This window comes from Festucalex cinctus, chromosome 21 (genome assembly GCF_051991245.1).
Source record: "Festucalex cinctus isolate MCC-2025b chromosome 21, RoL_Fcin_1.0, whole genome shotgun sequence".
NCBI classification, from domain to species: Eukaryota; Metazoa; Chordata; class Actinopteri; order Syngnathiformes; family Syngnathidae; genus Festucalex; species Festucalex cinctus.
The window spans coordinates 313281-337839 of record NC_135431.1 but is presented as its reverse complement, the minus strand read 5'-3'; the positions used below and the strand labels follow the sequence as shown (position 1 = coordinate 337839).

Here is a 24559-nt window from a genome sequence, read left to right as displayed (position 1 = left end):
AAAACGACCATGTATAGTAAGGCTTTTTTTCTGACAAAAAAACGACCATGTATAGTAAGGTTTTTTTTTTTCTCACAAAAAAACGACCATGTAAAGTAAGGTTTTTTTTTCTGACAAAAAAAAACAACCATGTATAGTAAGGCTTTTTTTTTCGACAAAAAAACGACCATGTATAGTAAGGCTTTTTTTTCTGACAAAAAAACGACCATGTATAGTAAGGCTTTTTTTTCCAACAAAAAAACGACCATGTATAGTAAGGCTTTTTTTTCTGACAAAAAAACGACCATGTATACTAAGGCTTTTTTTTCTGACAAAAAAACGACCATGTATAGTAAAGCTTTTTTTTCTGACAAAAAAACGACCATGTATAGTAAGGCTTTTTTTTTTCCGACAAAAAAACGACCATGTATAGTAAGGCTTTTTTTTCTGACAAAAAAAAACGACCATGTATAGTAAGGCTTTTTTTTCGACAAAAAAACGACCATGTATAGTAAGGCTTTTTTTCCGACAAAAAAACGACCATGTATAGTAAGGCTTTTTTTTCTGACAAAAAAACGACCATGTATAGTAAGGCTTTTTTTTCTGACAAAAAAACGACCATGTATACTAAGGCTTTTTTTTTCGACAGAAAAACGACCATGTATAGAAAGGCTTTTTTTTCTGACAAAAAAACGACCATGTATAGTAAGGCTTTTTTTTTTCCGACAAAAAAACGACCATGTATAGTAAGGCTTTTTTTTCTGACAAAAAAAAACGACCATGTATAGTAAGGCTTTTTTTTTCGACAAAAAAACGACCATGTATAGTAAGGCTTTTTTTCCGACAAAAAAACGACCATGTATAGTAAGGCTTTTTTTTTTCCGACAAAAAAAACGACCATGTATAGTAAGGCTTTTTTTTGGTCGACAAAAAAACGACCATGTATAGTAAGGCTTTTTTTTTCTGACAAAAAAACGACCATGTATAGTAAGGCTTTTTTTTCCGACAAAAAAACGACCATGTATAGTAAGGCTTTTTTTTCCGACAAAAAAACGACCATGTATAGTAAGGCTTTTTTTTTCGACAAAAAAACGACCATGTATAGTAAGGCTTTTTTTTCCTGACAAAAAAACGACCATGTATTGTAAGGCTTTGTTTTCCGACAAAAAAACGACCATGTATAGTAAGGCTTTTTTTTCCGACAAAAAAACTACCATTTATAGTAAGGCTTTTTTTTCCGACAAAAAAACGACCATGTATAGTAAGGGTTTTTTTTTTTCTTTTTTTTTTTTTTTTTTTTTTTTAAATTCCTAGTCATACTTACTAAACTCATTGCTCTTCTTTCCTGTAAACTGACTAACAGCCCCGTGGTCTAGTGGTAGAGTGTCTACACTCTGACACTGAGGTTGTGGGTTCGATCCCAGGCTGAGTCAAACCAAACGACCATGTATGGTCGACAAAAAAACGACCATGTATAGTAAGGCTTTTTTTTGGTCGACAAAAAAACGACCATGTATAGTAAGGCTTTTTTTTCTGACAAAAAAACGACCATGTATAGTAAGGCTTTTTTTTCCTGACAAAAAAACGACCATGTATTGTAAGGCTTTGTTTTCCGACAAAAAAACGACCATGTATAGTAAGGCATTTTTTTTTCCGACAAAAAAACGACCATGTTATAGTAAGGCTTTTTTTTCCGACAAAAAAACGACCATGTATAGTAAGGCTTTTTTTTGGTCGACAAAAAAACGACCATGTATAGTAAGGCTTTTTTTTTCTGACAAAAAAACGACCATGTATAGTAAGGCTTTTTTTTTTCTAACAAAAAAACGACCATGTATAGTAAGGCTTTTTTTTCTGACAAAAAAACGACCATGTATAGTAAGGCTTTTTTTTTCTGACAAAAAAACGACCATGTATAGTAAGGCTTTTTTTTTCTGACAAAAAAAACACCATGTATAGTAAGGCTTTTTTTTCCGACAAAAAAACACCATGTATAGTAAGGCTTTTTTTTCTGACAAAAAAACGACCATGTATAGTAAGGCTTTTTTTTCCGACAAAAAAACGACCATGTTATAGTAAGGCTTTTTTTTCCGACAAAAAAACGACCATGTATAGTAAGGCTTTTTTTTCCGACAAAAAAACGACCATGTATAGGTCGCTTGCACATCGTAATGCATCATGGGAGTTTTTTCTTCGGGCGCCATCTTGGGTGTCCGCCGGTTCACAAGGTACACTCGTGAGTTACACGGTAGAGCTCATCAACCTGATGTAATTTTCGCAGTATTTTCACGATTTACCGGAAGATCAAAAACAACGATACAGGCAGAAGGTGTCTCTGTGTGGTGGGATTGATCCTAATTACGTCCTGACCAAGGGTGAATTTTTTTTGACGGAGAAAGCTTGCTGGCCAAATGTGACATCTCTGGACATCTTTCACTACCTCGTGTTGACAACATGCTCCATAACACGCCAACAAATCCCTGGAGGCTTACAATTATTTTGTAAGCGGGTGGATACAGAGTGTAAACTTTAACATCGCATCAGAAGAAACTGTTGCTGTTGCACGTAAGTAAACCACATGGTGTTGGTAATTCTGCACACAAAAATGTTGATTTGTTCTCAGGCTTCCTGTTATCATTGTGTTTACATGCACAGCTGGGTTTACCTGATGTGGTTTTTCTAATAATTTTATAACAGGCAAATATGGCAGAGCGTATAAGAATAAAAAGTAACTATGCACAGCCTCCCCGTGGCTTAATTAAATTTAATGCTACCCTTTCACTAGTTACATGTTACTTAATCAACTTATGCTAAATGGTTAAGGTTAACCACTCTCAGAGGACGTATTTTTAGTTTCAGTTTCCAGTACAATAAAACGTGTTCATGGTAACTACTGAGCATACTGACAGCTTTTCTTATGATCTCACGGTTAAGGAGGCTGTCACAACACCCAATTTCTGTCTGGTGCCGGATGGCAACAATTCCCATCACTTGTCACGACAACACCAATATTATTACCAGGTATGTATGGCTTTACTTTTTGTAGTTTATTATTTAATTCTATGTTTCATATTTTCATTACAATGTTTGTAATATTTTCAGATTCAGGCACAGATGAGTTTAACTGGACGGACTTCTGCGACTTTGTGGTGTGGACAAAGTGTGATTGAGCGAGTCCACCCAGATCGCTCGTTTTGGCCAGCTGGAAAAGCCAGAGTTTTTTTTTCCCAAAATCCCCTCCTTACCTGAACTGCTCGGGAGAGCAGTTACTAGATCAGCAGTGGACTTCCAGTGTTCCTGCTCAGCCGCTGTCACCTACCACTTGCTCATGTACTTCAAAGATGCGGAGTAAAGTAGTTTTTTTGTGCTGCAGCACATTGTAAAATCAAATGATATCACTTGAAGTGTGCCAATCTAGACTGCCAAAAGGACAGTGGTTTTGTGACAAGTGTGAAACAAGGATTATTGGGAAAACTGTAACAGTACTGGTACTTGTCTTACATTAAACAAATTTAAAAGAGAGCAACTTTTTCCTCTGTACATAGCATAATGAAAGTCATTGCGTACCCCATCAACATTACATCATACCGTCATACTCTTAAAATAATGGCCTAATATTTTGACACAAATTATCAACCCTCGTGAGGATAAGCAGTAAGGAATTTTAATGTAAATATCTCAGGATGGTAGGCACCTGTGCTAAAATAAACTGCATTAATTAACAGTTCAATTTTATCCCTGAAATTACTACATCTAATCATTATTCACTTCATTTTTTGTGCTTTTAGAAATAATAGAGATTTATGCCATTACTTTAAGAGGGACCATATTGCCATATTGAGTCAAATCCTGTCATTTGTATTATGTATAGCTTTGTAAACAAACCCAACAATAGAATTTGTATATTCGCTGCCTTTATTAGCGCCAAACAAACAGTCGCATGTTGTCCTCCTTCAATGCTCGCCTTCGTTTCCATCATGTCATTGGCAATCAAGTCGGTGTGGCATGAGATCCCTAAAGAAATAATAAATAATAATAAAAAAAAAGATCACAAAAAAATACATACCAGTAATAGGTTTAATATAGTACAGTAGTATAGTTTTTTTGTCAGTGTAAAAGAAATGTACACATTTTGTTGCATTTTTTAATGTATGAACATTGCTACAGGCAAATACTTGTTTCTATAAACACTTCCAAATGTCTCTAAAATATAAGGTGCGTGTACACACACAAACATAAACACATACATTCACTCATGCATACAATATATCATGTAATGAATTCTGAGTGGCATACCAGTGTCAATGATGTCAGCAGTACTTGAGGGTACAGGTTACTGGAGCCATCTGGCTGCATAACTGCAACAAACTCTCTGCCACTTCCGAGTCGTCTTTTCTTTGCTTGTCTCTCCTGTGCACGTTCATATCTTGGCACCGACTGGGCTGAGACATAGATGTTGTAACTTGGGACCCAACTTTAATGTTGGAGCCCAGTCGGGATGATTGGACAGAAAAACGGGCGCAGGGCGACCTGTTAAAATAAACAAATATATAAACAAATAAAATATGGAAAGACTGGTTATTTTACCGCAGTAGGGTGGCCGTGAATAAGTTCTTTAGCATGATGTGTAGGCTACCGAATAAGTTCTTTAGCATGATGTGTAGGCTACCGGGGTCTGTTTACTTGCATCACCCCCGGGGGTCTGTTTTCTTGCATCACCCCCTTCTGTCTCTTTTTTCCAAGTTTACATTTTGCCACCAAAAAACATGTTATCGGCATTAAGAGCCCAAGACTAATCAATCCAATTTCAGCAGTAAACACTTTGCACTGGCACTACTTGGGTGAAAATGTTCGATGTTAGCTTTCGGCTAACGTCCGCTAGCCAGCTTGTACTACCGAACTTGCTTGCTCATGAATCCAAAACATAAGCAACTTGCCCATATATGGGCGGTCGAAACGTTATTAATCCTTATGCATTAAATTAAATAAAGGTAAACAAGCTTACCGCTCACAAAGTGATCGCTGCACACACGAGCCCAAAGTAACGACTTCCCTCCGGAGTCCGCACTCCTCTGTCTCCAGGCCCTGGTTCCTAATTATTTTCGGAATTCGGAAAAAAGACCGACCATTTTCCCCCTTGGCTTTGTTCGAACAGCCAACGATGCAGCAACAATGTACCATTTTAAACGCAGAAAACAAACGTGATAGATACGTGTTAGACCGAATCGCTACGTAAATGGAGGCCACCCAGCATGGCGACTACGAGAAATCCGAGGCGGAAGTGACGACATGTGCAAGCGACCTATAGTAAGGCTTTTTTTTTTCTGACAAAAAAAACACCATGTATAGTAAGGCTTTTTTTCTGACAAAAAAACGACCATGTATAGTAAGGCTTTTTTTTCCGACAAAAAAACGACCATGTAATAGTAAGGCTTTTTTTTCCGACAAAAAAACGACCATGTATAGTAAGGCTTTTTTTTCCGACAAAAAAACGACCATGTAATAGTAAGGCTTTTTTTTCCGACAAAAAAACGACCATGTATAGTAAGGCTTTTTTTTCCGACAAAAAAACGACCATGTATAGTAAGGCTTTTTTTTCTGACAAAAAAACGACCATGTATAGTAAGGCTTTTTTTTCCGACAAAAAAACGACCATGTATAGTAAGGCTTTTTTTCCCGACAAAAAAACGACCATGTATAGTAAGGCTTTTTTTTCCGACAAAAAAACGACCATGTATAGTAAGGCTTTTTTTTCCGACAAAAAAACGACCATGTATAGTAAGGCTTTTTTTTCTGACAAAAAAACGACCATGTATAGTAAGGCTTTTTTTTTTCTCACAAAAAAACGACCATGTAAAGTAAGGCTTTTTTTTCTGACAAAAAAACCCAACCATGTATAGTAAGGCTTTTTTTTTCGACAAAAAAACGACCATGTATAGTAAGGCTTTTTTTTCTGACAAAAAAACGACCATGTATAGTAAGGCTTTTTTTTCCGACAAAAAAACGACCATGTATAGTAAGGCTTTTTTTTCTGACAAAAAAAAACGACCATGTATAGTAAGGCTTTTTTTTCCAACAAAAAAACGACCATGTATAGTAAGGCTTTTTTTTCTGACAAAAAAAATGACCATGTATAGTAAGGCTTTTTTTTTTTCTCACAAAAAAAACGACCATGTAAAGTAAGGCTTTTTTTTCTGACAAAAAAAAACAACCATGTATAGTAAGGCTTTTTTTTTCGACAAAAAAACGACCATGTATAGTAAGGCTTTTTTTTCTGACAAAAAAACGACCATGTATAGTAAGGCTTTTTTTTCTGACAAAAAAAAACGACCATGTATAGTAAGGCTTTTTTTTTCGACAAAAAAACGACCATGTATAGTAAGGCTTTTTTTCCGACAAAAAAACGACCATGTATAGTAAGGCTTTTTTTTTCGACAAAAAAACGACCATGTATAGTAAGGCTTTTTTTTTCTGACAAAAAAACGACCATGTATAGTAAGGCTTTTTTTTCTGACAAAAAAAACGACCATGTATAGTAAGGCTTTTTTTCCGACAAAAAAACGACCATGTATAGTAAGGCTTTTTTTTCTGACAAAAAAAAACGACCATGTATAGTAAGGCTTTTTTTTTCGACAAAAAAACGACCATGTATAGTAAGGCTTTTTTTCCGACAAAAAAACGACCATGTATAGTAAGGCTTTTTTTTTCGACAAAAAAACGACCATGTATAGTAAGGCTTTTTTTTCCAACAAAAAAACGACCATGTATAGTAAGGCTTTTTTTTCTGACAAAAAAAATGACCATGTATAGTAAGGCTTTTTTTTTTCTGACAAAAAAACGACCATGTATAGTAAGGCTTTTTTTTTCTGACAAAAAAACGACCATGTATAGTAAGGCTTTTTTTTCGACAAAAAAACGACCATGTATAGTAAGGCTTTTTTTTTCTGACAAAAAAACGACCATGTATAGTAAGGCTTTTTTTTTCTGACAAAAAAAACACCATGTATAGTAAGGCTTTTTTTTCTGACAAAAAAACGACCATGTATAGTAAGGCTTTTTTTTCCGACAAAAAAACGACCATGTAATAGTAAGGCTTTTTTTTCCGACAAAAAAACGACCATGTATAGTAAGGCTTTTTTTTCCGACAAAAAAACGACCATGTATAGTAAGGCTTTTTTTTCTGACAAAAAAACGACCATGTATAGTAAGGCTTTTTTTTCCGACAAAAAAACGACCATGTATAGTAAGGCTTTTTTTCCCGACAAAAAAACGACCATGTATAGTAAGGCTTTTTTTTCCGCCAAAAAAACGACCATGTATAGTAAGGCTTTTTTTTCCGACAAAAAAACGACCATGTATAGTAAGGCTTTTTTTTCTGACAAAAAAACGACCATGTATAGTAAGGCTTTTTTTTTCTCACAAAAAAACGACCATGTAAAGTAAGGCTTTTTTTTCTGACAAAAAAAACCAACCATGTATAGTAAGGCTTTTTTTTTCGACAAAAAAACGACCATGTATAGTAAGGCTTTTTTTTCTGACAAAAAAACGACCATGTATAGTAAGGCTTTTTTTTCCGACAAAAAAACGACCATGTATAGTAAGGCTTTTTTTTCTGACAAAAAAACGACCATGTATAGTAAGGCTTTTTTTTCGACAAAAAAACGACCATGTATAGTAAGGCTTTTTTTTCGACGAAAAAACGACCATGTATAGTAAGGCTTTTTTTTCCGACAAAAAAACGACCATGTATAGTAAGGCTTTTTTTTTTTCGACAAAAAAAACGACCATGTATAGTAAGGCTTTTTTTTCCAACAAAAAAACGACCATGTATAGTAAGGCTTTTTTTTCTGACAAAAAAAATGACCATGTATAGTAAGGCTTTTTTTTTTCTCACAAAAAAAACGACCATGTAAAGTAAGGCTTTTTTTTCTGACAAAAAAAAACAACCATGTATAGTAAGGCTTTTTTTTTCGACAAAAAAACGACCATGTATAGTAAGGCTTTTTTTTCTGACAAAAAAACGACCATGTATAGTAAGGCTTTTTTTTCTGACAAAAAAAAACGACCATGTATAGTAAGGCTTTTTTTTTCGACAAAAAAACGACCATGTATAGTAAGGCTTTTTTTCCGACAAAAAAACGACCATGTATAGTAAGGCTTTTTTTTTTCTGACAAAAAAACGACCATGTATAGTAAGGCTTTTTTTTCCGACAAAAAAACGACCATGTATAGTAAGGCTTTTTTTTGGTCGACAAAAAAACGACCATGTATAGTAAGGCTTTTTTTTTCTGACAAAAAAACGACCATGTATAGTAAGGCTTTTTTTTTTCTGACAAAAAAACCACCATGTATAGTAAGGCTTTTTTTTCTGACAAAAAAACGACAATGTTTAGTAAGGCTTTTTTTTCCGACAAAAAAACGACCATGTATAGTAAGGCTTGTTTTTCCGACAAAAAAACGACCATGTATAGTAAGGCTTTTTTTTTCTGACAAAAAAACGACCATGTATAGTAAGGCTTTTTTTTTCTGACAAAAAAACCACCATGTATAGTAAGGCTTTTTTTTCTGACAAAAAAACGACCATGTATAGTAAGGCTTTTTTTTCCGACAAAAAAACGACCATGTATAGTAAGGCTTTTTTTTTCTGACAAAAAAACGACCATGTATAGTAAGGCTTTTTTTTCAGACAAAAAAACGACCATGTATAGTAAGGCTTTTTTTTTCTGACAAAAAAACGACCATGTAAGGCTTTTTTTTCGACGAAAAAACGACCATGTATAGTAAGGCTTTTTTTTCCGACAAAAAAACGACCATGTATAGTAAGGCTTTTTTTTGGTCGACAAAAAAACGACCATGTATAGTAAGGCTTTTTTTTTCTGACAAAAAAACGACCATGTATAGTAAGGCTTTTTTTTTCTGACAAAAAAACAACCATGTATAGTAAGGCTTTTTTTTCCGACAAAAAAACGACCATGTATAGTAAGGCTTTTTTTTCCGACAAAAAAACGACCATGTATAGTAAGGCTTTTTTTTCCGACAAAAAAACGACCATGTATAGTAAGGCTTTTTTTTCTGACAAAAAAACGACCATGTATAGTAAGGCTTTTTTTTACTGACAAAAAAACCACCATGTATAGTAAGGCTTTTTTTTCTGACAAAAAAACGACCATGTATAGTAAGGCTTTTTTTTCGACGAAAAAACGACTATGTATAGTAAGGCTTTTTTTTCCGACAAAAAAACGACCATGTATAGTAAGGCTTTTTTTTTTTGGTCGACAAAAAAAACGACCATGTATAGTAAGGCTTTTTTTTGGTCGACAAAAAAACGACCATGTATAGTAAGGCTTTTTTTTTCTGACAAAAAAACCACCATGTATAGTAAGGCTTTTTTTTCTGACAAAAAAAACACCATGTATAGTAAGGCTTTTTTTTTCGACAAAAAAACGACCATGTATAGTAAGGCTTTTTTTTCCGACAAAAAAACTACCATTTATAGTAAGGCTTTTTTTTCCGACATAAAAACGACCATGTATAGTAAGGCTTTTTTTTTTTGGTCGACAAAAAAAACGACCATGTATAGTAAGGCTTTTTTTTGGTCGACAAAAAAACGACCATGTATAGTAAGGCTTTTTTTTTCTGACAAAAAAACCACCATGTATACTAAGGCTTTTTTTTCCGACAAAAAAACGACCATGTATAGTAAGGCTTTTTTTTCCGACAAAAAAACGACCATGTATAGTAAGGCTTTTTTTTTCTGACAAAAAAACGACCATGTATAGTAAGGCTTTTTTTTACTGACAAAAAAACCACCATGTATAGTAAGGCTTTTTTTTCTGACAAAAAAACGACCATGTATAGTAAGGCTTTTTTTTAGACGAAAAAACGACTATGTATAGTAAGGCTTTTTTTTCCGACAAAAAAACGACCATGTATAGTAAGGCTTTTTTTTTTTGGTCGACAAAAAAAACGACCAGGCTTTTTTTTCCGACAAAAAAATGACCATGTATAGTAAGGCTTTTTTTTTCTGACAAAAAAACGACCATGTATAGTAAGGCTTTTTTTTCGACGAAAAAACGACCATGTACAGTAAGGCTTTTTTTTCCGACAAAAAAACGACCATGTATAGTAAGGCTTTTTTTTGGTCGACAAAAAAACGACCATGTATAGTAAGGCTTTTTTTTTCTGACAAAAAAACGACCATGTATAGTAGGGCTTTTTTTTGGTCGACAAAAAAACGACCATGTATAGTAAGGCTTTTTTTTTCTGACAAAAAAACGACCATGTATAGTAAGGCTTTTTTTTTCTGACAAAAAAACGACCATGTATAGTAAGGCTTTTTTTTCTGACAAAAAAACAACCATGTATAGTAAGGCTTTTTTTTCCGACAAAAAAACAACCATGTATAGTAAGGCTTTTTTTTCCGACAAAAAAACGACCATGTATAGTAAGGCTTTTTTTTCCGACAAAAAAACGACCATGTATAGTAAGGCTTTTTTTTTGGTCGACAAAAAAACGACCATGTATAGTAAGGCTTTTTTTTTCTGACAAAAAAACGACCATGTATAGTAAGGCTTTTTTTTTTCTGACAAAAAAACCACCATGTATAGTAAGGCTTTTTTTTCTGACAAAAAAACGACAATGTTTAGTAAGGCTTTTTTTTCCGACAAAAAAACGACCATGTATAGTAAGGCTTGTTTTTCCGACAAAAAAACGACCATGTATAGTAAGGCTTTTTTTTTCTGACAAAAAAACGACCATGTATAGTAAGGCTTTTTTTTTCTGACAAAAAAACCACCATGTATAGTAAGGCTTTTTTTTCTGACAAAAAAACGACCATGTATAGTAAGGCTTTTTTTTCCGACAAAAAAACGACCATGTATAGTAAGGCTTTTTTTTTCTGACAAAAAAACGACCATGTATAGTAAGGCTTTTTTTTCAGACAAAAAAACGACCATGTATAGTAAGGCTTTTTTTTTCTGACAAAAAAACGACCATGTAAGGCTTTTTTTTCGACGAAAAAACGACCATGTATAGTAAGGCTTTTTTTTCCGACAAAAAAACGACCATGTATAGTAAGGCTTTTTTTTGGTCGACAAAAAAACGACCATGTATAGTAAGGCTTTTTTTTTCTGACAAAAAAACGACCATGTATAGTAAGGCTTTTTTTTTCTGACAAAAAAACAACCATGTATAGTAAGGCTTTTTTTTCCGACAAAAAAACGACCATGTATAGTAAGGCTTTTTTTTCCGACAAAAAAACGACCATGTATAGTAAGGCTTTTTTTTCCGACAAAAAAACGACCATGTATAGTAAGGCTTTTTTTTCTGACAAAAAAACGACCATGTATAGTAAGGCTTTTTTTTACTGACAAAAAAACCACCATGTATAGTAAGGCTTTTTTTTCTGACAAAAAAACGACCATGTATAGTAAGGCTTTTTTTTCGACGAAAAAACGACTATGTATAGTAAGGCTTTTTTTTCCGACAAAAAAACGACCATGTATAGTAAGGCTTTTTTTTTTTGGTCGACAAAAAAAACGACCATGTATAGTAAGGCTTTTTTTTGGTCGACAAAAAAACGACCATGTATAGTAAGGCTTTTTTTTTCTGACAAAAAAACCACCATGTATAGTAAGGCTTTTTTTTCTGACAAAAAAAACACCATGTATAGTAAGGCTTTTTTTTTCGACAAAAAAACGACCATGTATAGTAAGGCTTTTTTTTCCGACAAAAAAACTACCATTTATAGTAAGGCTTTTTTTTCCGACATAAAAACGACCATGTATAGTAAGGCTTTTTTTTTTTGGTCGACAAAAAAAACGACCATGTATAGTAAGGCTTTTTTTTGGTCGACAAAAAAACGACCATGTATAGTAAGGCTTTTTTTTTCTGACAAAAAAACCACCATGTATACTAAGGCTTTTTTTTCCGACAAAAAAACGACCATGTATAGTAAGGCTTTTTTTTCCGACAAAAAAACGACCATGTATAGTAAGGCTTTTTTTTTCTGACAAAAAAACGACCATGTATAGTAAGGCTTTTTTTTACTGACAAAAAAACCACCATGTATAGTAAGGCTTTTTTTTCTGACAAAAAAACGACCATGTATAGTAAGGCTTTTTTTTAGACGAAAAAACGACTATGTATAGTAAGGCTTTTTTTTCCGACAAAAAAACGACCATGTATAGTAAGGCTTTTTTTTTTTGGTCGACAAAAAAAACGACCATGTATAGTAAGGCTTTTTTTTCCGACAAAAAAATGACCATGTATAGTAAGGCTTTTTTTTTCTGACAAAAAAACGACCATGTATAGTAAGGCTTTTTTTTCGACGAAAAAACGACCATGTACAGTAAGGCTTTTTTTTCCGACAAAAAAACGACCATGTATAGTAAGGCTTTTTTTTGGTCGACAAAAAAACGACCATGTATAGTAAGGCTTTTTTTTTCTGACAAAAAAACGACCATGTATAGTAGGGCTTTTTTTTGGTCGACAAAAAAACGACCATGTATAGTAAGGCTTTTTTTTTCTGACAAAAAAACGACCATGTATAGTAAGGCTTTTTTTTTCTGACAAAAAAACGACCATGTATAGTAAGGCTTTTTTTTCTGACAAAAAAACAACCATGTATAGTAAGGCTTTTTTTTCCGACAAAAAAACGACCATGTATAGTAAGGCTTTTTTTTCCGACAAAAAAACGACCATGTATAGTAAGGCTTTTTTTTCCGACAAAAAAACGACCATGTATAGTAAGGCTTTTTTTTTCTGACAAAAAAACGACCATGTATAGTAAGGCTTTTTTTTACTGACAAAAAAACCACCATGTATAGTAAGGCTTTTTTTCTGACAAAAAAACGACCATGTATAGTAAGGCTTTTTTTTAGACGAAAAAACGACTATGTATAGTAAGGCTTTTTTTTCCGACAAAAAAACGACCATGTATAGTAAGGCTTTTTTTTTTTGGTCGACAAAAAAAACGACCATGTATAGTAAGGCTTTTTTTTGGTCGACAAAAAAACGACCATGTATAGTAAGGCTTTTTTTTTCTGACAAAAAAACCACCATGTATAGTAAGGCTTTTTTTTCTGACAAAAAAACAACCATGTATAGTAAGGCTTTTTTTTCCGACAAAAAAACGACCATGTATAGTAAGGCTTTTTTTTCTGACAAAAAAACGACCATGTATAGTAAGGCTTTTTTTTCCGACAAAAAAACGACCATGTATAGTAAGGCTTTTTTTTTCTGACAAAAAAACGACCATGTATAGTAAGGCTTTTTTTTTCTGACAAAAAAACGACCATGTATAGTAAGGCTTTTTTTTACTGACAAAAAAACCACCATGTATAGTAAGGCTTTTTTTTCTGACAAAAAAACGACCATGTATAGTAAGGCTTTTTTTTCGACGAAAAAACGACCATGTATAGTAAGGCTTTTTTTTCCGACAAAAAAACGACCATGTATAGTAAGGCTTTTTTTTCCGACAAAAAAACGACCATGTATAGTAAGGCTTTTTTTTTCTGACAAAAAACGACCATGTATAGTAAGGCTTTTTTTTACTGACAAAAAAACCACCATGTATAGTAAGGCTTTTTTTTCTGACAAAAAAACGACCATGTATAGTAAGGCTTTTTTTTCGACGAAAAAACGACCATGTATAGTAAGGCTTTTTTTTCCGACAAAAAAACGACCATGTATAGTAAGGCTTTTTTTTTTCCGACAAAAAAAACGACCATGTAAGGCTTTTTTTTCGACGAAAAAACGACCATGTATAGTAAGGCTTTTTTTTCCGACAAAAAAACGACCATGTATAGTAAGGCTTTTTTTTTTCCGACAAAAAAAACGACCATGTATAGTAAGGCTTTTTTTTGGTCGACAAAAAAACGACCATGTATAGTAAGGCTTTTTTTTTCGGACAAAAAAAACACCATGTATAGTAAGGCTTTTTTTTTCTGACAAAAAAAACACCATGTATAGTAAGGCTTTTTTTTCCGACAAAAAAACGACCATGTATAGTAAGGCTTTTTTTTCCGACAAAAAAACGACCATGTATAGTAAGGCTTTTTTTTCCGACAAAAAAACTACCATTTATAGTAAGGCTTTTTTTTTTCTGACAAAAAAAACACCATGTATAGTAAGGCTTTTTTTTCCAACAAAAAAACGACCATGTATAGTAAGGCTTTTTTTTCTGACAAAAAAACGACCATGTATACTAAGGCTTTTTTTTCTGACAAAAAAACGACCATGTATAGTAAGGCTTTTTTTTCTGACAAAAAAACGACCATGTATAGTAAGGCTTTTTTTTTTCCGACAAAAAAACGACCATGTATAGTAAGGCTTTTTTTTCTGACAAAAAAAAACGACCATGTATAGTAAGGCTTTTTTTTTCGACAAAAAAACGACCATGTGTAGTAAGGCTTTTTTTCCGACAAAAAAACGACCATGTATAGTAAGGCTTTTTTTTCTGACAAAAAAACGACCATGTATAGTAAGGCTTTTTTTTCTGACAAAAAAACGACCATGTATACTAAGGCTTTTTTTTCGACAGAAAAACGACCATGTATAGTAAGGCTTTTTTTTCTGACAAAAAAACGACCATGTATAGTAAGGCTTTTTTTTTTCCGACAAAAAAACGACCATGTATAGTAAGGCTTTTTTTTCTGACAAAAAAAAACGACCATGTATAGTAAGGCTTTTTTTTTCGACAAAAAAACGACCATGTATAGTAAGGCTTTTTTTCCGACAAAAAAACGACCATGTATAGTAAGGCTTTTTTTTCTGACAAAAAAACGACCATGTATAGTAAGGCTTTTTTTTCCGACAAAAAAACGACCATGTATAGTAAGGCTTTTTTTTCCGACAAAAAAACGACCATGTATAGTAAGGCTTTTTTTTCTGACAAAAAAACGACCATGTATAGTAAGGCTTTTTTTTTTCTCACAAAAAAACTACCATGTAAAGTAAGGCTTTTTTTTCTGACAAAAAAAAACAACCATGTATAGTAAGGCTTTTTTTTTCGACAAAAAAACGACCATGTATAGTAAGGCTTTTTTTTCTGACAAAAAAACGACCATGTATAGTAAGGCTTTTTTTTCCAACAAAAAAACGACCATGTATAGTAAGGCTTTTTTTTCTGACAAAAAAACGACCATGTATACTAAGGCTTTTTTTTCTGACAAAAAAACGACCATGTATAGTAAAGCTTTTTTTTCTGACAAAAAAACGACCATGTATAGTAAGGCTTTTTTTTTTCCGACAAAAAAACGACCATGTATAGTAAGGCTTTTTTTCCGACAAAAAAACGACCATGTATAGTAAGGCTTTTTTTTCTGACAAAAAAACGACCATGTATAGTAAGGCTTTTTTTTCTGACAAAAAAACGACCATGTATACTAAGGCTTTTTTTTTCGACAGAAAAACGACCATGTATAGTAAGGCTTTTTTTTCTGACAAAAAAAACGACCATGTATAGTAAGGCTTTTTTTTTTCCGACAAAAAAACGACCATGTATAGTAAGGCTTTTTTTTCTGACAAAAAAAAACGACCATGTATAGTAAGGCTTTTTTTTTCGACAAAAAAACGACCATGTATAGTAAGGCTTTTTTTCCGACAAAAAAACGACCATGTATAGTAAGGCTTTTTTTTTTCCGACAAAAAAAACGACCATGTATAGTAAGGCTTTTTTTTGGTCGACAAAAAAACGACCATGTATAGTAAGGCTTTTTTTTTCTGACAAAAAAACGACCATGTATAGTAAGGCTTTTTTTTCCGACAAAAAAACGACCATGTATAGTAAGGCTTTTTTTTCCGACAAAAAAACGACCATGTATAGTAAGGCTTTTTTTTTCGACAAAAAAACGACCATGTATAGTAAGGCTTTTTTTTCCTGACAAAAAAACGACCATGTATTGTAAGGCTTTGTTTTCCGACAAAAAAACGACCATGTATAGTAAGGCTTTTTTTTCCGACAAAAAAACTACCATTTATAGTAAGGCTTTTTTTTCCGACAAAAAAAACGACCATGTATAGTAAGGCTTTTTTTTTTCCGACAAAAAAACGACCATGTATAGTAAGGCTTTTTTTTCTGACAAAAAAAAACGACCATGTATAGTAAGGCTTTTTTTCCCGACAAAAAAACGACCATGTATAGTAAGGCTTTTTTTTCCGACAAAAAAACGACCATGTATAGTAAGGCTTTTTTTTCCGACAAAAAAACGACCATGTATAGTAAGGCTTTTTTTTCTGACAAAAAAACGACCATGTATAGTAAGGCTTTTTTTTTTCTCACAAAAAAACGACCATGTAAAGTAAGGCTTTTTTTTCTGACAAAAAAAACCAACCATGTATAGTAAGGCTTTTTTTTTCGACAAAAAAACGACCATGTATAGTAAGGCTTTTTTTTCTGACAAAAAAACGACCATGTATAGTAAGGCTTTTTTTTCCGACAAAAAAACGACCATGTATAGTAAGGCTTTTTTTTCTGACAAAAAAACGACCATGTATAGTAAGGCTTTTTTTTCGACAAAAAAACGACCATGTATAGTAAGGCTTTTTTTTCGACGAAAAAACGACCATGTATAGTAAGGCTTTTATATCCGACAAAAAAACGACCATGTATAGTAAGGCTTTTTTTTTTTCGACAAAAAAAACGACCATGTATAGTAAGGCTTTTTTTTCCAACAAAAAAACGACCATGTATAGTAAGGCTTTTTTTTCTGACAAAAAAAATGACCATGTATAGTAAGGCTTTTTTTTTTCTCACAAAAAAAACGACCATGTAAAGTAAGGCTTTTTTTTCTGACAAAAAAAAACAACCATGTATAGTAAGGCTTTTTTTTTCGACAAAAAAACGACCATGTATAGTAAGGCTTTTTTTTCTGACAAAAAAACGACCATGTATAGTAAGGCTTTTTTTTCTGACAAAAAAAAACGACCATGTATAGTAAGGCTTTTTTTTTCGACAAAAAAACGACCATGTATAGTAAGGCTTTTTTTCCGACAAAAAAACGACCATGTATAGTAAGGCTTTTTTTTTTCTGACAAAAAAACGACCATGTATAGTAAGGCTTTTTTTTCCGACAAAAAAACGACCATGTATAGTAAGGCTTTTTTTTGGTCGACAAAAAAACGACCATGTATAGTAAGGCTTTTTTTTTCTGACAAAAAAACGACCATGTATAGTAAGGCTTTTTTTTTTCTGACAAAAAAACCACCATGTATAGTAAGGCTTTTTTTTCTGACAAAAAAACGACAATGTTTAGTAAGGCTTTTTTTTCCGACAAAAAAACGACCATGTATAGTAAGGCTTGTTTTTCCGACAAAAAAACGACCATGTATAGTAAGGCTTTTTTTTCTGACAAAAAAACGACCATGTATAGTAAGGCTTTTTTTTCCGACAAAAAAACGACCATGTATAGTAAGGCTTTTTTTTTCTGACAAAAAAACGACCATGTATAGTAAGGCTTTTTTTTCGACGAAAAAACGACCATGTATAGTAAGGCTTTTTTTTTCGACAAAAAAACGACCATGTATAGTAAGGCTTTTTTTTGGTCGACAAAAAAACGACCATGTATAGTAAGGCTTTTTTTTTCTGACAAAAAAACGACCATGTATAGTAAGGCTTTTTTTTTCTGACAAAAAAACCACCATGTATAGTAAGGCTTTTTTTTCTGACAAAAAAACGACCATGTATAGTAAGGCTTTTTTTTCCGACAAAAAAACGACCATGTATAGTAAGGCTTTTTTTTTCTGACAAAAAAACGACCATGTATAGTAAGGCTTTTTTTTCAGACAAAAAAACGACCATGTATAGTAAGGCTTTTTTTTTCTGACAAAAAAACGACCATGTAAGGCTTTTTTTTCGACGAAAAAACGACCATGTATAGTAAGGCTTTTTTTTCCGACAAAAAAACGACCATGTATAGTAAGGCTTTTTTTTGGTCGACAAAAAAACGACCATGTATAGTAAGGCTTTTTTTTTCTGACAAAAAAACGACCATGTATAGTAAGGCTTTTTTTTTCTGACAAAAAAACAACCATGTATAGTAAGGCTTTTTTTTCCGACAAAAAAACGACCATGTATAGTAAGGCTTTTTTTTCCGACAAAAAAACGACCATGTATAGTAAGGCTTTTTTTTCCGACAAAAAAACGACCATGTATAGTAAGGCTTTTTTTTCTGACAAAAAAACGACCATGTATAGTAAGGCTTTTTTTTACTGACAAAAAAACCACCATGTATAGTAAGGCTTTTTTTTCTGACAAAAAAACGACCATGTATAGTAAGGCTTTTTTTTCGACGAAAAAACGACTATGTATAGTAAGGCTTTTTTTTCCGACAAAAAAACGACCATGTATAGTAAGGCTTTTTTTTTTTGGTCGACAAAAAAAACGACCATGTATAGTAAGGCTTTTTTTTTGGTCGACAAAAAAACGACCATGTATAGTAAGGCTTTTTTTTTCTGACAAAAAAACCACCATGTATAGTAAGGCTTTTTTTTCTGACAAAAAAAACACCATGTATAGTAAGGCTTTTTTTTTCGACAAAAAAACGACCATGTATAGTAAGGCTTTTTTTTCCGACAAAAAAACTACCATTTATAGTAAGGCTTTTTTTTCCGACATAAAAACGACCATGTATAGTAAGGCTTTTTTTTTTTGGTCGACAAAAAAAACGACCATGTATAGTAAGGCTTTTTTTTGGTCGACAAAAAAACGACCATGTATAGTAAGGCTTTTTTTTTCTGACAAAAAAACCACCATGTATACTAAGGCTTTTTTTTCCGACAAAAAAACGACCATGTATAGTAAGGCTTTTTTTTCCGACAAAAAAACGACCATGTATAGTAAGGCTTTTTTTTTCTGACAAAAAAACGACCATGTATAGTAAGGCTTTTTTTTACTGACAAAAAAACCACCATGTATAGTAAGGCTTTTTTTTCTGACAAAAAAACGACCATGTATAGTAAGGCTTTTTTTTAGACGAAAAAACGACTATGTATAGTAAGGCTTTTTTTTCCGACAAAAAAACGACCATGTATAGTAAGGCTTTTTTTTTTTGGTCGACAAAAAAAACGACCATGTATAGTAAGGCTTTTTTTTCCGACAAAAAAATGACCATGTATAGTAAGGCTTTTTTTTTCTGACAAAAAAACGACCATGTATAGTAAGGCTTTTTTTTCGACGAAAAAACGACCATGTACAGTAAGGCTTTTTTTTCCGACAAAAAAACGACCATGTATAGTAAGGCTTTTTTTTGGTCGACAAAAAAACGACCATGTATAGTAAGGCTTTTTTTTTCTGACAAAAAAACGACCATGTATAGTAAGGCTTTTTTTTGGTCGACAAAAAAACGACCATGTATAGTAAGGCTTTTTTTTTCTGACAAAAAAACGACCATGTATAGTAAGGCTTTTTTTTTCTGACAAAAAAACGACCATGTATAGTAAGGCTTTTTTTTCTGACAAAAAAACAACCATGTATAGTAAGGCTTTTTTTTCCGACAAAAAAACGACCATGTATAGTAAGGCTTTTTTTTCCGACAAAAAAACGACCATGTATAGTAAGGCTTTTTTTTCCGACAAAAAAACGACCATGTATAGTAAGGCTTTTTTTTTCTGACAAAAAAACGACCATGTATAGTAAGGCTTTTTTTTACTGACAAAAAAACCACCATGTATAGTAAGGCTTTTTTTTCTGACAAAAAAACGACCATGTATAGTAAGGCTTTTTTTTAGACGAAAAAACGACTATGTATAGTAAGGCTTTTTTTTCCGACAAAAAAACGACCATGTATAGTAAGGCTTTTTTTTTTTGGTCGACAAAAAAAATGACCATGTATAGTAAGGCTTTTTTTTGGTCGACAAAAAAACGACCATGTATAGTAAGGCTTTTTTTTTCTGACAAAAAAACCACCATGTATAGTAAGGCTTTTTTTTCTGACAAAAAAACAACCATGTATAGTAAGGCTTTTTTTTCCGACAAAAAAACGACCATGTATAGTAAGGCTTTTTTTTCTGACAAAAAAACGACCATGTATAGTAAGGCTTTTTTTTCCGACAAAAAAACGACCATGTATAGTAAGGCTTTTTTTTTCTGACAAAAAAACGACCATGTATAGTAAGGCTTTTTTTTTCTGACAAAAAAACGACCATGTATAGTAAGGCTTTTTTTTACTGACAAAAAAACCACCATGTATAGTAAGGCTTTTTTTTCTGACAAAAAAACGACCATGTATAGTAAGGCTTTTTTTTCGACGAAAAAACGACCATGTATAGTAAGGCTTTTTTTTCCGACAAAAAAACGACCATGTATAGTAAGGCTTTTTTTTCCGACAAAAAAACGACCATGTATAGTAAGGCTTTTTTTTTCTGACAAAAAACGACCATGTATAGTAAGGCTTTTTTTTACTGACAAAAAAACCACCATGTATAGTAAGGCTTTTTTTTCTGACAAAAAAACGACCATGTATAGTAAGGCTTTTTTTTCGACGAAAAAACGACCATGTATAGTAAGGCTTTTTTTTCCGACAAAAAAACGACCATGTATAGTAAGGCTTTTTTTTTTCCGACAAAAAAAACGACCATGTAAGGCTTTTTTTTCGACGAAAAAACGACCATGTATAGTAAGGCTTTTTTTTCCGACAAAAAAACGACCATGTATAGTAAGGCTTTTTTTTTTCCGACAAAAAAAACGACCATGTATAGTAAGGCTTTTTTTTGGTCGACAAAAAAACGACCATGTATAGTAAGGCTTTTTTTTTCGGACAAAAAAAACACCATGTATAGTAAGGCTTTTTTTTTCTGACAAAAAAAACACCATGTATAGTAAGGCTTTTTTTTCCGACAAAAAAACGACCATGTATAGTAAGGCTTTTTTTTCCGACAAAAAAACCACCATGTATAGTAAGGCTTTTTTTTCCGACAAAAAAACTACCATTTATAGTAAGGCTTTTTTTTTCTGACAAAAAAAACACCATGTATAGTAAGGCTTTTTTTTCCAACAAAAAAACGACCATGTATAGTAAGGCTTTTTTTTCTGACAAAAAAACGACCATGTATACTAAGGCTTTTTTTTCTGACAAAAAAACGACCATGTATAGTAAGGCTTTTTTTTCTGACAAAAAAACGACCATGTATAGTAAGGCTTTTTTTTTTCCGACAAAAAAACGACCATGTATAGTAAGGCTTTTTTTTCTGACAAAAAAAAACGACCATGTATAGTAAGGCTTTTTTTTTCGACAAAAAAACGACCATGTATAGTAAGGCTTTTTTTCCGACAAAAAAACGACCATGTATAGTAAGGCTTTTTTTTCTGACAAAAAAACGACCATGTATAGTAAGGCTTTTTTTTCTGACAAAAAAACGACCATGTATACTAAGGCTTTTTTTTCGACAGAAAAACGACCATGTATAGTAAGGCTTTTTTTTCTGACAAAAAAACGACCATGTATAGTAAGGCTTTTTTTTTTCCGACAAAAAAACGACCATGTATAGTAAGGCTTTTTTTTCTGACAAAAAAAAACGACCATGTATAGTAAGGCTTTTTTTTTCGACAAAAAAACGACCATGTATAGTAAGGCTTTTTTTCCGACAAAAAAACGACCATGTATAGTAAGGCTTTTTTTTTCGACAAAAAAACGACCATGTATAGTAAGGCTTTTTTTTTCGACAAAAAAACGACCATGTATAGTAAGGCTTTTTTTCCGACAAAAAAACGACCATGTATAGTAAGGCTTTTTTTCCGACAAAAAAACGACCATGTATAGTAAGGCTTTTTTTTTCGACAAAAAAACGACCATGTATAGTAAGGCTTTTTTTTCCAACAAAAAAACGACCATGTATAGTAAGGCTTTTTTTTCTGACAAAAAAAATGACCATGTATAGTAAGGCTTTTTTTTTTCTGACAAAAAAACGACCATGTATAGTAAGGCTTTTTTTTTCTGACAAAAAAACGACCATGTATAGTAAGGCTTTTTTTTCGACAAAAAAACGACCATGTATAGTAAGGCTTTTTTTTTCTGACAAAAAAACGACCATGTATAGTAAGGCTTTTTTTTTCTGACAAAAAAAACACCATGTATAGTAAGGCTTTTTTTTCTGACAAAAAAACGACCATGTAATAGTAAGGCTTTTTTTTCCGACAAAAAAACGACCATGTATAGTAAGGCTTTTTTTTCCGACAAAAAAACGACCATGTAATAGTAAGGCTTTTTTTTCCGACAAAAAAACGACCATGTATAGTAAGGCTTTTTTTTCTGACAAAAAAACGACCATGTATAGTAAGGCTTTTTTTTCCGACAAAAAAACGACCATGTATAGTAAGGCTTTTTTTCCCGACAAAAAAACGACCATGTATAGTAAGGCTTTTTTTTCCGACAAAAAAACGACCATGTATAGTAAGGCTTTTTTTTCCGACAAAAAAACGACCATGTATAGTAAGGCTTTTTTTTCTGACAAAAAAACGACCATGTATAGTAAGGCTTTTTTTTTTCTCACAAAAAAACGACCATGTAAAGTAAGGCTTTTTTTTCTGACAAAAAAAACCAACCATGTATAGTAAGGCTTTTTTTTTCGACAAAAAAACGACCATGTATAGTAAGGCTTTTTTTTCTGACAAAAAAACGACCATGTATAGTAAGGCTTTTTTTTCCGACAAAAAAACGACCATGTATAGTAAGGCTTTTTTTTCTGACAAAAAAAACGACCATGTATAGTAAGGCTTTTTTTTCTGACAAAAAAAAACGACCATGTATAGTAAGGCTTTTTTTTTCGACAAAAAAACGACCATGTATAGTAAGGCTTTTTTTCCGACAAAAAAACGACCATGTATAGTAAGGCTTTTTTTTTCGACAAAAAAACGACCATGTATAGTAAGGCTTTTTTTTTCTGACAAAAAAACGACCATGTATAGTAAGGCTTTTTTTTCCGACAAAAAAACGACCATGTATAGTAAGGCTTTTTTTTTTTCGACAAAAAAAACGACCATGTATAGTAAGGCTTTTTTTTCCGACAAAAAAACGACCATGTAATAGTAAGGCTTTTTTTTCCGACAAAAAAACGACCATGTATAGTAAGGCTTTTTTTTCTGACAAAAAAACGACCATGTATAGTAAGGCTTTTTTTTCCGACAAAAAAACGACCATGTATAGTAAGGCTTTTTTTCCCGACAAAAAAACGACCATGTATAGTAAGGCTTTTTTTTCCGACAAAAAAACGACCATGTATAGTAAGGCTTTTTTTTCCGACAAAAAAACGACCATGTATAGTAAGGCTTTTTTTTCTGACAAAAAAACGACCATGTATAGTAAGGCTTTTTTTTTTCTCACAAAAAAACGACCATGTAAAGTAAGGCTTTTTTTTCTGACAAAAAAAACCAACCATGTATAGTAAGGCTTTTTTTTTCGACAAAAAAACGACCATGTATAGTAAGGCTTTTTTTTCTGACAAAAAAACGACCATGTATAGTAAGGCTTTTTTTTCCGACAAAAAAACGACCATGTATAGTAAGGCTTTTTTTTCTGACAAAAAAACGACCATGTATAGTAAGGCTTTTTTTTCTGACAAAAAAAAACGACCATGTATAGTAAGGCTTTTTTTTTCGACAAAAAAACGACCATGTATAGTAAGGCTTTTTTTCCGACAAAAAAACGACCATGTATAGTAAGGCTTTTTTTTTCGACAAAAAAACGACCATGTATAGTAAGGCTTTTTTTTTCTGACAAAAAAACGACCATGTATAGTAAGGCTTTTTTTTCGACGAAAAAACGACCATGTATAGTAAGGCTTTTTTTTCCGACAAAAAAACGACCATGTATAGTAAGGCTTTTTTTTTTTCGACAAAAAAACGACCATGTATAGTAAGGCTTTTTTTTCCAACAAAAAAACGACCATGTATAGTAAGGCTTTTTTTTCTGACAAAAAAAATGACCATGTATAGTAAGGCTTTTTTTTTTGTCACAAAAAAAACGACCATGTAAAGTAAGGCTTTTTTTTCTGACAAAAAAAAACAACCATGTATAGTAAGGCTTTTTTTTTCGACAAAAAAACGACCATGTATAGTAAGGCTTTTTTTTCTGACAAAAAAACGACCATGTATAGTAAGGCTTTTTTTTCTGACAAAAAAAAACGACCATGTATAGTAAGGCTTTTTTTTTCGACAAAAAAACGACCATGTATAGTAAGGCTTTTTTTCCGACAAAAAAACGACCATGTATAGTAAGGCTTTTTTTTTCGACAAAAAAACGACCATGTATAGTAAGGCTTTTTTTTTCTGACAAAAAAACGACCATGTATAGTAAGGCTTTTTTTTCTGACAAAAAAAACGACCATGTATAGTAAGGCTTTTTTTCCGACAAAAAAACGACCATGTATAGTAAGGCTTTTTTTTCTGACAAAAAAAAACGACCATGTATAGTAAGGCTTTTTTTTTCGACAAAAAAACGACCATGTATAGTAAGGCTTTTTTTCCGACAAAAAAACGACCATGTATAGTAAGGCTTTTTTTTTCGACAAAAAAACGACCATGTATAGTAAGGCTTTTTTTTCCAACAAAAAAACGACCATGTATAGTAAGGCTTTTTTTTCTGAC

The 24559-nt window shown here is 32.6% G+C and overlaps 2 long non-coding RNA genes across 2 annotated transcripts; one reads left to right on the top strand and one right to left on the bottom strand.

The window, feature by feature from the left end:
* The first annotated feature begins 2082 nt into the window (after nucleotides 1-2082).
* On the top strand, nucleotides 2083-5259 carry LOC144010880 (uncharacterized). The gene is made up of 3 exons (XR_013281376.1): nucleotides 2083-2544; nucleotides 2914-3000; nucleotides 3082-5259. It is a non-coding gene; the product is annotated as an uncharacterized LOC144010880 (long non-coding RNA).
* Nucleotides 3877-5279, bottom strand: LOC144010879 (uncharacterized). The gene is made up of 3 exons (XR_013281375.1): nucleotides 4985-5279; nucleotides 4276-4509; nucleotides 3877-3993 (listed from the first exon to the last, which is right to left on the bottom strand). It is a non-coding gene; the product is annotated as an uncharacterized LOC144010879 (long non-coding RNA).
* Between the last annotated feature and the right edge of the window lie 19280 nt (nucleotides 5280-24559).